This window comes from Tiliqua scincoides, chromosome 4 (assembly GCF_035046505.1).
Source record: "Tiliqua scincoides isolate rTilSci1 chromosome 4, rTilSci1.hap2, whole genome shotgun sequence".
Lineage (NCBI taxonomy): Eukaryota > Metazoa > Chordata > Lepidosauria > Squamata > Scincidae > Tiliqua > Tiliqua scincoides.
This window is the reverse complement of record NC_089824.1, coordinates 147,957,852-147,968,413: the sequence shown is the minus strand read 5'-3', so window position 1 is coordinate 147,968,413 and position 10,562 is coordinate 147,957,852. Positions and strand designations below refer to the sequence as shown.

At 43.3% G+C, this 10,562-nt stretch overlaps 1 pseudogene; it reads left to right on the top strand.

The window, feature by feature from the left end:
- Positions 1–8,660: 8,660 nt before the first annotated feature.
- Positions 8,661–8,779, top strand: LOC136650715 (5S ribosomal RNA; annotated as a pseudogene).
- Positions 8,780–10,562: the final 1,783 nt, after the last annotated feature.

The following is a 10,562-nucleotide window of genomic DNA, read 5'->3' as shown; positions in this document are numbered from 1 at the left end:
CCTCCCATTGGCACTGGCCCTGTGCAGGCTCGTGCTGAGCTAGCTCTGGTGCTGGGCCAGTGCTAAGCCCTGCAAATGTGCCATATGGCATGTTTGCAACTGCACACGTCGGTGGTAGACTAGTGCGCAGAGCTCAGGATTGGGCTCTAAGTAAGTAATGGACACAATATTAAATCACACATGCACGCACGCACAGGTGAAAAAGAAGTCCACCATATCTCTTAGCCAGCCCCAGTGAGAATAGTTTGCTACTGTGTGTGTAGTGAACTAAAGCAGCGTGGCCTAGAAAAGACCAATGGGGGGGCTGGTAAGAGAAAGCCCCCCAAACCATCACCCTCCATTGTTGCCACACAACAGCAAAAACAGCAGACCAATTCCAGTAAAGGTCTCTACAGAGGGGAAGGAGAATGGCTCATCAATGATCAAGCCTGAAGAAAAAGAGAGAGAGAAACAATTTTTGGAATGGCTGAGGAGGAATGAGAGCTATGTAAGTTACAGGGCAACCTCCATTGGTGATGCGTTGATAACTGTAGTCCTGTGTGTGATGCCCATCGTGAGGCATCATAATGGGTTTCTCACATCCAAAACTCTCACAACTGTACCACATCAGCTCTCTTTCTCTGGCCCTAAAAATATATCTATAGAGCAGTCAAAATGAGACAGCCTTTCATGAAACTGATGTTCACCTCAAAAGGGGAAATGTTATCAACTGTCTTGGACACACTGCCAGATCCAATCTGAGGCACTTCTTCTTGGGAATTTAATTTAACACTCGCCATGCAGGCCAGCATCATGGAGCATCTGTTTGATTCAGCAAGGGAAAAAGAATCCATCATCCCATAGTCATGAATCTCTGCATATTAGCTTTGGCTGAAGCTGCTTCCTTCTCCCCGGTCAGCAGGTTGAGCATCAGGAGAGTTGCTTTCTATGAAGGCCAGTGTGGGCTTATGGCATAACAATATAAATAAATGAGTCCAAGTGGAGGAGGTCTTTCCAACGCTGACTGACTACATTGCCATTGACAGGCCAGCATGCAATGTGTCAGTTTGAATCTCGAAGGGCTGTTGTGACCAGGCGTCGCCAAGCTGTGCTTTAACCGTCTCAATTAAAGCTAAATGGAGAGTCATCTACAGCCACTGAAATTATTCCCAGCTTCTGCTGGTGTCATACAGGAAGATGTCCGTTTGCAGTTCTATGCCCACCAGCAGGTATTTCCAAAATCTTGAATGTAATGTGAAGAGCTGTGCCACATTCTGCTCTCAATTACTGTGGTATAATCTACAATGCATATATTCACTCACAAGAGACTTTTATTTCAGGTAGTATAAGTGAGAATAAGATAAGCAAAAGTATATTATGGGAGATAGACTTGGATTAGGGCCAATAATAGTCTGGACTAGTGCATGGTCCCTAGAGGAGGGATGCATTTACATCCTGCTTTTCTTCCCAAAAGTTAATTAGTCAATTCCTGATATATTTATTTTATTTCTATACCCTGCCCATGCTCCAGGACATTCAGAAAGGGGTATGTGGGGGGTTACCACAATTTATCTTCTTAACAGCCTTGCAAAGTAGTGATTGGCCTAAAAGCACACAGTGGAGTTTCATGACCAAGTAGAATTTGGGCTCGGTTATCCCTGATCCAAAGTCTGACAGCGTAACCACTAAACAACACTGTTTTTTGTGTGGTATATTCATTCAGCCGATTTTCAGAAGTGAACTCCCTGCTTTAAACCTCAGCCTGTGTCCAGATGCAGTGATTCATTTTTCTCACATTATAACCATGAAACGCTGAATAATCTTAAGGGCTTAAAAAAACAACACTTGGATGTTAAGTAGCAGTCCATTGTCTATTAAAATGCTTCATGCCCACCTTCTGTCAAGCCCAGTCCCTGTGGCAGATGAGATAGCAGACTCTCATAGCCCAAATTGAAATGTACTGTATAATTAATTGATGACTGGCAAATGGAAATACCTAGTGAAGGAACTCTTTATGTCTTGCATCAAGCACTCATTAGTGGCTATTATACTGGAGAAAGAGCCAATTTCAATTGTTAACATATCTATGGCCCAATCCTATCCAGGCCGGCTGACATACTAGCACCCACCTCGTTTGGGTAGCCATTAGATATTTGATTTTCTCTGTAAACCGCTTTGTGAACTTTTTGTTGAAAAGCGGTATATAAATACTGTTGTTGTTGTTTTTGTCTGCTGGCATCAACTGCCATAAAGCAGCTAGTGCCAGTCTTAAAAGGTGCTCCAGCAGTGCCCTTCTCAGCACACTGCCGGGGACGCTGGCAACAAAGCAGGTGCCTTCCTGCCAGCGTTGTCTGCTCTCTGACCACCTGCCACAGAAGTAAGTCAGTGAGAGGTAGAAGAGGGTCAAACAGGAGTGGGGGGGGGGTGACACTGGTCAGGAAGGGGGCATAACAGGGGCAGGGAGGGAGGCTGCAGGAGGGGTGGATCCAGCAGTGATGGAATGCACTAGATCTTATTCCCGTTTCCTGCAGCCTCCCCACCCCCTTTCTCTTCTCAGACATGCACTGGTACAGGTCCAAGGAGACCATTGCAGACTGAAAGGCTTATAGAGGTGTAAAGGGATTTAAATCACTTTTCCCTCTGAAGCTCCTGATCCATGCCCCCCCCCCCAAGTGGATACAGCTTGCCCATTTTTGGCATGGCTGCACCAGCAGGGGGTGGGAGAGGAGGATTGGATTGGGCTCTGAATTAAGACAAGCCTAATTCAAGGTATTTTTTCACTGAGTGCAAAGTAATATGATCTTTATTTATTACATAGAGTGAGGTGAAGGAATATATTAACCACTGTGTATTATTTTAATAGCCATTCAATCAATTCACCTTTTGTTCTACTAAGCAAGTGTTTTCAGTGCAGACTTAACTCTTTTACTGAAGGCTCTGATTAGATACTGACATGCTCTTGATCAAAAACACATTTTTGTGGAATTAAGTGTCACTGATTTTATCTGAACTCCCTTTTAAGCAAACGAGTTTTGGATTAGGGATTAGTATACGTGACTGGCAGCCCAATCCAATCCAGAGTTTATAGTAGCCATGCTGCCACCATGCACTTCAGTGCTGCCAGCGCGGATGTCCAGAGACCCCATGCATGCAACAGTGGCTTTCAGACACCCTGCTGAAGCAAGTAGGTCAGTGGTAGGTCAGTTTGGGGAGATGGACAGTTTGGGGGTGGGGGTTGGGAGCTGGCCAGGACAGGGGTCAAGAGGAGATGGGAAGAGGAAGAGCTTAGTGGCCAAGATTTCTTGCCCTGAATTACCCATGAGTCTCCTCAGATTTACATGAGTAAAGTAGCTGGCATAGTTCTCAGGAGACCCACTGGAGGCCAGGCGGTCTATGAGGAAGTAAGCAAGAAAACGCTGCTTGGCCATCTTTGGCCATCTGATCACACACACACACACACACCCCAATAGCATGTAATATGCGCAGGTGTCCTTCCTCCTGGTATCTTCAGGGGATCTGTTCCAGCCCTCCCCCCCTCCCCCGTGGATATAGAAACTGAAGATAAGAGGGGACACCATAGGGAGAAGTAAATGCCCACTTCTCCACCCCAAAGCCCATTACCTTCATTTTGAGTGTTTTGCAAGCAAGCAAAGTGGCATATTTCATCCTTTATCAACTGCTTTAGCAGAGGAATGCATCAAGCAGGCAAGGGGCCTGGATACTAGTGCAGGGGTCTCTAAACATTTTGGCCAAAGGGCCGCACCAAATATCTGGCACAGTGTCGAGGGCCTGGAAAAAGAAAATTAAATATTAAATTTAAATAAATACATTAGAGATGGAACAGATATATGATTAAATGAATGAATGAATGAATGAGCTCAGATGTCCAGGATTTCTCCAAGCACCAACACAGCCCCAGAAATAAAACACACACTTAAATGAACCTCCATTCCCCCACCCCACAAGCATAACTCTAGTTGTGTTTGGTCAACTGGGTCAGAGACTCTCAGAAGATCAAAGGCTGGCCACGGGCCGGATAGAGGCTCTCCGCGGGCTGCATCTGGCCCCCTGGCTGGAGTTTGGAAACCCCTGTGCTAGAGCAAGGAGAATGACTGTTGACAGGAAGACAAAATAACTTTGGGAAAAACACTGATGAAAACGCAAAAGAAAGGTAATGGGTGTGGGGACATGGGGGGGGGGGATGCAGAGAGCCAGGATACCTGGATCCATGAATACCAGATTCACAGACACAAGGGAGGTGGCGAACCTGTACTGTACATCAGTGCGGTGTGCTATGGGCTGGCAGTAGATAGGATAGAACAGTAAATATAATTCACTGTCTCACTTTCCTGCCCACCTGAGTATACATTTGTTAAAGAAACTGCCAACTATTCATGAAAAATTTAGCTGGGTTTTCCTTGTTGTATTATGTCTTCAAATCTTGCTGTTAAATGACGCCAAAAGCAAATAGACTGTGCCTTAGCAAACATTGGCACTCACTCTCAATTCACTTATTTAGACAGATGGATTTCATGCTTAAAGCACTTTAGGTGACTCCAGGGGGATCCTGATTATGTCCCTCCTGCTGTCACATGGTTATGGAAATCCCACTTAGGCCCCATTGTAGTCCCTAGTGCAGAGCAATGGGAGGCTCCCTGATGAAGTGGATTCAGAAGCACAGTCTTGGTGCCAGATTTCAACATTTTGTAGCTCTAGCCATCTGCCTGAGCATTCAGCCTCTCATTCAAAGCACATCCAGCACAATCCTGTCTCCAAGGAACTTTGCACTCTTCAGAGTTAAGATAGCACTTTCAGATGATATTTATCATTTAAAGTGTCATAAATGGCAAAACTGTTTAAGTCTAACAGGCAAACCAGTCACTTAACCCATTTCTGCCTGGCCCACAGCTGTACACATTTGGTCCCTGTTGCATGTATGCAGTGTTGGGCAGAAATGGTTTAAAGCAGCTTCAGACATTGCCACAAGATGAGTTAGGGTGCAATCCAGAGAAGAACTTGGGCCGGTGCAAGTCCCTTGATAACCATTCACTCATTGGTTGGCATCTGTTGAAAGAAGTTCATTTCATGCGCTGAAAAAAATTAGACAAAGCTGGTGAAAGACCTAAGAAACCACATATTTGAGGATAGGCAACATTCTGCTCAGGTTAAAACATTCATGTTTTAAAATCAAGGTCGCACTGATTTGGCCATGTACTATACTCCATATGAACAACTCCTGCCTAGTCAAGCAAGTCTATGACACCAAAAGTACTGAAAAAAAGACCAAGAGGAAGATCAAAGAAAGGATGGCTTAATATCCTAGGGGACTTGAAATCTGTAAAATGTGGTATATCAACTGCCACAAAACTTGTTCAATATTACACAGGATGGCTTAATATCATTGAGACACTACTATGTTGTTTCAATGGGAACTTGTTTTATAAAGTGGCTGTTAACAACACAGAGAGAGAGAGGGAGAGGGAGAGGGAGGGAGGGAGGGAGAGAGAGAGGGAGAGAACTCGGCTCCTATGGTTAATTGGTTGCATGTGATTGTTGTTGGCAACCTTCAGTCTCGAAAGACTATGGTATCACGCTCTGAAAGGTGGTTCTGGAACAGCATCTAGTGTGGCTGAAAAGGCCAATTCGGGAGTGACAATCCCTTCCACACCCAGAGCAAGTGCAGTCTGTCCCTGGTCTGACTCCCTGGCTATGGGCCTTCCTTTTTTGCCTCTTTGCCTCAGACTGTTGGCCAAGTGTCTCTTCAAACTGGGAAAGGCCATGCTGCACAGCCTGCCTCCAAGCGGGCCACTCAGAGGCCAGGGTTTCCCACTTGTTGAGGGTCCACTCCTAAGGCCTTCAGATCCCTCTTGCAGATGTCCTTGTATCGCAGCTGTGGTCTACCTGGAGGGCGCTTTCCTTGCACGAGTTCTCCATAGAGGAGATCCTTTGGGATCCAGCCATCATCCATTCTCACGACATGAGCCAACGCAGGTGTCTCTGTTTCAGCAGTGCATACATGCTAGGGATTCCAGCACGTTCCAGGACTGTGTTGTTTGGAACTTTGTCCTGCCAGGTGATGGGCATGTGATGGGCTTACACATACCCATTTATTTGATCAATGTTTGAATCTTGATTTTGATTAAAACAATACGCTTCTAGCTTATTGGTTAAGGAGGTTCACTCGTAATTTTGAATATTTGGAACATGCAGAACCAAGACCCCTGATCACTGGACCTGGTTGAACACATCATCGACATGAAAATATGTGTCAAGGAGGCCGTCTGGCCCATAAAAACTATGTCGGTCAATCAGCACAGAAAACATCTAGTGTCATTTACCACTTTTATTCATCTAAAGGCGCCAAATTTCTCCCTGCGGCTTTAAGGCTGCAAACTGTTAAAACCAGGGTGCAATTGCTTTATGGTTCTGAGATTGCCCCATATTTAAATACCAGGTCTCTGGAGGTGATCCAGATCAAATTTTTGCGTCAACTGATGTATGTTCCCCGATGTGTGCCAAATACTGTGGTTAGGCTGGAATTTGGTACCCCAAGTATAGAGATGCCAATGTGGCTAAATGCCTTACATTATTTTTTTGAAGATTCTCTCGAGACAGGATAACTTTACTTATTTGATCTTTTTGGACCCTTTTGTAGGCACCTGGGAAAAAAGGTGCTTGGACCATTTTAAACTCTGTGATCTCTCCCTAGAGTCTTTAATGATGATGAGCCCAGGAGTCGCAAAAGAAATTTTGCGTCAGAGGTTGGTGGACCTTGAAATGAGATCTGCGAGAGCCAGACTTTCTGCATATGTTTTTCTTGGGGATCAAGCTCTTGTACTTTCTCCTGCCGGATATTTTTATAATATTGTTATTCCTAAATTTAGGATTGCTTTTACTAAAGCCAGGTGTAATGTACTCTTATCAGCAGTCCTTTTGGGATGTTATGCAAGGCGTCCCTATTCAGAGAGACTGTGCCCCTGCCCTCATAATGTGGGGGAGACAACTGCCCACATTGTCTTGCAATGTCCATATTATGATGATTTGAGATCTAAATTTATTTCCCCAATCTTCGGTACTGAAACAGGGATCCAGGTGGAGGAGCAGCTTGCTTTTCTGCTATCTGATGTATAGTCTGATATATCATTCAGGGTTGCCCGCTTCTGTCATGCTGCACAGTTGGTAAGAAAGAAAATTGAGAGTGCAAATCTCTGATTTTATGATTTTATATATGTGTAAAGGGGTGTTGATCTTAATTTGTGTATTTTGTTTTGTTGTCTGTGATTAGCTGGTCGGATGATCGTAAATAAAGTATCTGTCTATGAAAATATGTGTCAGATTTCCCAAGAATTGAACAGTGATGTCATGCAAAGCAGGCAGTCCTAGAAATATGCCTCACAGCAGATGAAAACGTCAAAATGACCCTCTCCCAAGATACAGTTGTTACAAATAACAGAGTATCTGTTTACTGAACTTTTTTCTGTCATTACAAAATGCTGATCTCACACTAGAAATTGCACAGATGGCATCAGAGGGAGATGCAAATTAGATCCAAGCGCCAATGGCCTCATGTCCAGTACATTTGATGCAGATTATGTACACACTCCAACATGCTAATTGGGGACAGACTTCTAGCTGATTGAACAATGAAAAGGTTTTCTGTGACAGAGAAGCTGCCCAACCCCGATATGTCCCATGGTTTTTAAACTTGTGTCTTCAGAACTGCCAGTCTTTGATAGCAAATTATGATGTCCTAATCTTCTGGATTGTAAAATAAATTGAGTATACAGCTCTATATTTGCTGTTCCCTTTTCCCCCAGAGTTATCTCCTGCTATCAACTTAGAAAAAAACAGCACCTTTATGAGTAACTCTCAAATTATAAAACTGTTAATCTCTTATCAGTGGGTGGGTTTTTAATAGATTGTAAAGATTTTACTACAGTGTCATCTACCCTTATAAAAGTTTTTTTAAAATAAATCCTTACCATAAAAATTAAGTATCATGAACTTTTAATAAGGGCTTTTAAGAAAACCAGTAGAATTACTCATAGAACCAGAGTCAATGCTAATAGATACATTTCACTTGTAATCCTTGTAACTCCCCGCAAACGAACATGATTTCCAATCTCGTAGTGTTTCTAACACAGTTATTTGGGTGTACTGTATTCTTCTTCAAATATTCCAGATTCAGCAAAATCAAAAGTCAAATTCTGAAAGTAAACACCTCCAGTTGTCGAACTAGGACAAAGTTTGCAACTGAGCCCAAACAGGAGGTGTTTTTCATAAATGCATTTTACTCTGTGAGAAGTGCTTCCTTTTGATTCTTTTTAGGTGAAGTTAAAACTGGGAGACCATTTATTCATTTAGGTCCATGCAGAGTCAGGGCCCAATCCTATCCAACTTTCCAGCACTGATGTAACTGTGCCAACAGGGTGCATCCTGTGATGGTGGGGAAGTCACAGAGGTCTCTTCAAGGTAAGAAAACAAACGTTCCCTTACCTTGGAGCTACACTGCAGCTGCATTGATGCTGGAAAGTTGGATAGGATTGGGCCCTCAGTCTACACCAATTGACAGCAGTTGCTACAGAGTTTCAGATCGGCATCTTTCCTAGCCCCACAGAGAGATACCAGGACCTAACCTGAGACCTTCTGCCTAGAAAGTAGGGGCTCTACTATTGAGCCATGGCCACTTCTATCTTACCCTGCACATGCCTGATCTCGTCTGATCTCGGAAGCTAAGCTTGGTCAGGCCTGGTTAGTACTTGGATGGGAGACCGCCTGGGAATACCAGGTGCTGTAGGCTTATACCATAGTCTTTCGAGACTGAAGGTTGCCAACCAAGGCTAAAGGATAAAAATCCTGTGAATGTTGCATTGCAGAATCCACACAGCACTGACAGTAGTTAAAACGATCATGGAACCAGGCCTCTCATTCAGAATCTGTCCATTAAAAAGTGATTGCCAAAAGGCAGGAATGCACATGTTGAACGATGAATCTCTTGCTAGATTTTCTGTGAATAACTGTATATTTCTTCATTACTCGCTACTGTCAAATAAAGAATATTGAACTGAATGGATCATTGGTCTCCCTCGTGTGGAAACTGTCATGACCATTAAAGAAAAAAAAAACTTGAATCAAAGCACTGCTTTAATTGACAAGTATTTAATGGAAAGAGCCAGACTACTGCAAAAGCTCCATGCATCATTATAAAAAATGCACTTGTGTTTGATTTAAAATTAATAATTGCATTATAAACCTTTCAAGGCCAGTATTACAAATGAGTTTTAAAAAAATATAAAGGATATTTTTAATTATAGGAAAACTGGCATGTATGTCATGGAATAACTACAAATGCAGTTTGAACTTTTGTCCCCTTCCCCCCCCCCCGCCCCAAATTAAAGGCTTGTGATATTCGGGACTCTTTAACTTTATGAATAACTGCTTGGTGATGACAGCAAATTGTATTATTGTTCAATCTGCTGTTTAGGTTGAACTGAAAGATTTAGTTATACTAACCAGCAGGTAGCCTGGGACGTTCTTCTTTATGTTAATTACTCTCCCATATTAATTTGTTGACTAGGCATCCATGAATTCTTTGGCACAAATATCAACAGTGTAGTTGCTTAACAATGCAATCCTAAACATCTTTCCTTAGAGGTAAGTCCAACAGAGTTCAATAGGTCTTCCTTCCATGTAACTTCACTTAAGATTGTAACTTAAGTGACAGAGCAGCAGGTTTTTTTTTTCCTAGTCTTTGTGTATTGTGTTTTTGTGTATTGTTGTTTGCACAACACAACAATTTTGTGTATTGTAGTTTGCACATATTTGTACATAGTGTTTTCAAACTATATTCTAACTATATTTTACATGTTTCGTCTTGTGTTTTATTAAAAACAAAATGCAGTTCCTGTCCCCTAAATTAGATTTTCTCTCATGGTTCACACAGATGAGATCCATGGCTATTTTTTAATGGTCTCCATGGTACTGAAAGAGGTTTTGTGATTGGGACGCTGTTGCTGGGACAATAATCCACATCCGACAAATAGCATCAAGACAAGTGCTCTTAACCACATACCACAGAATACTTTTAGAGAACAACAAGCCCAATACTAGCCTTCTCTTCTACCAATGCAGCCGTGCCAAAAAGGTACATTCTGTATCCAAGGGGGGGGTGGGCTTGGTGGATCAGAAGGCTTTGGAGGGGAAAGGGGAATTATTTCTCCTTACCCCTGTATAAGCCTCCAGCTCTGCAATGTGTCTGCAATGGGTCTCCTGTGCCAGCTCTTTAGCTGATGCAAAACCAAGGAGAAGAAGTGGGGTAGGGAGGCTTGAAAAAGAGGGGATAGAATCCAGCGTCGGCCATTTCCAACAGCTCCAACTCCTCCTGCTGGTTTCTCACCTCCCATTCCATCTTCCCCCACTCTGCCTGCCTCCTCTGTTGACTTGCCTTCATCAGCAGGTCTGAGCCGAGCCACCGCCACCCGTGGTTGCAGTCTTCCTACTGGCATTCTGGCAGCACATACCTCTGGGCAGTGTCAGAAAGTCTTTTAAGACTGCTTAGTCTGAACTTAGGCAAATAACACTGG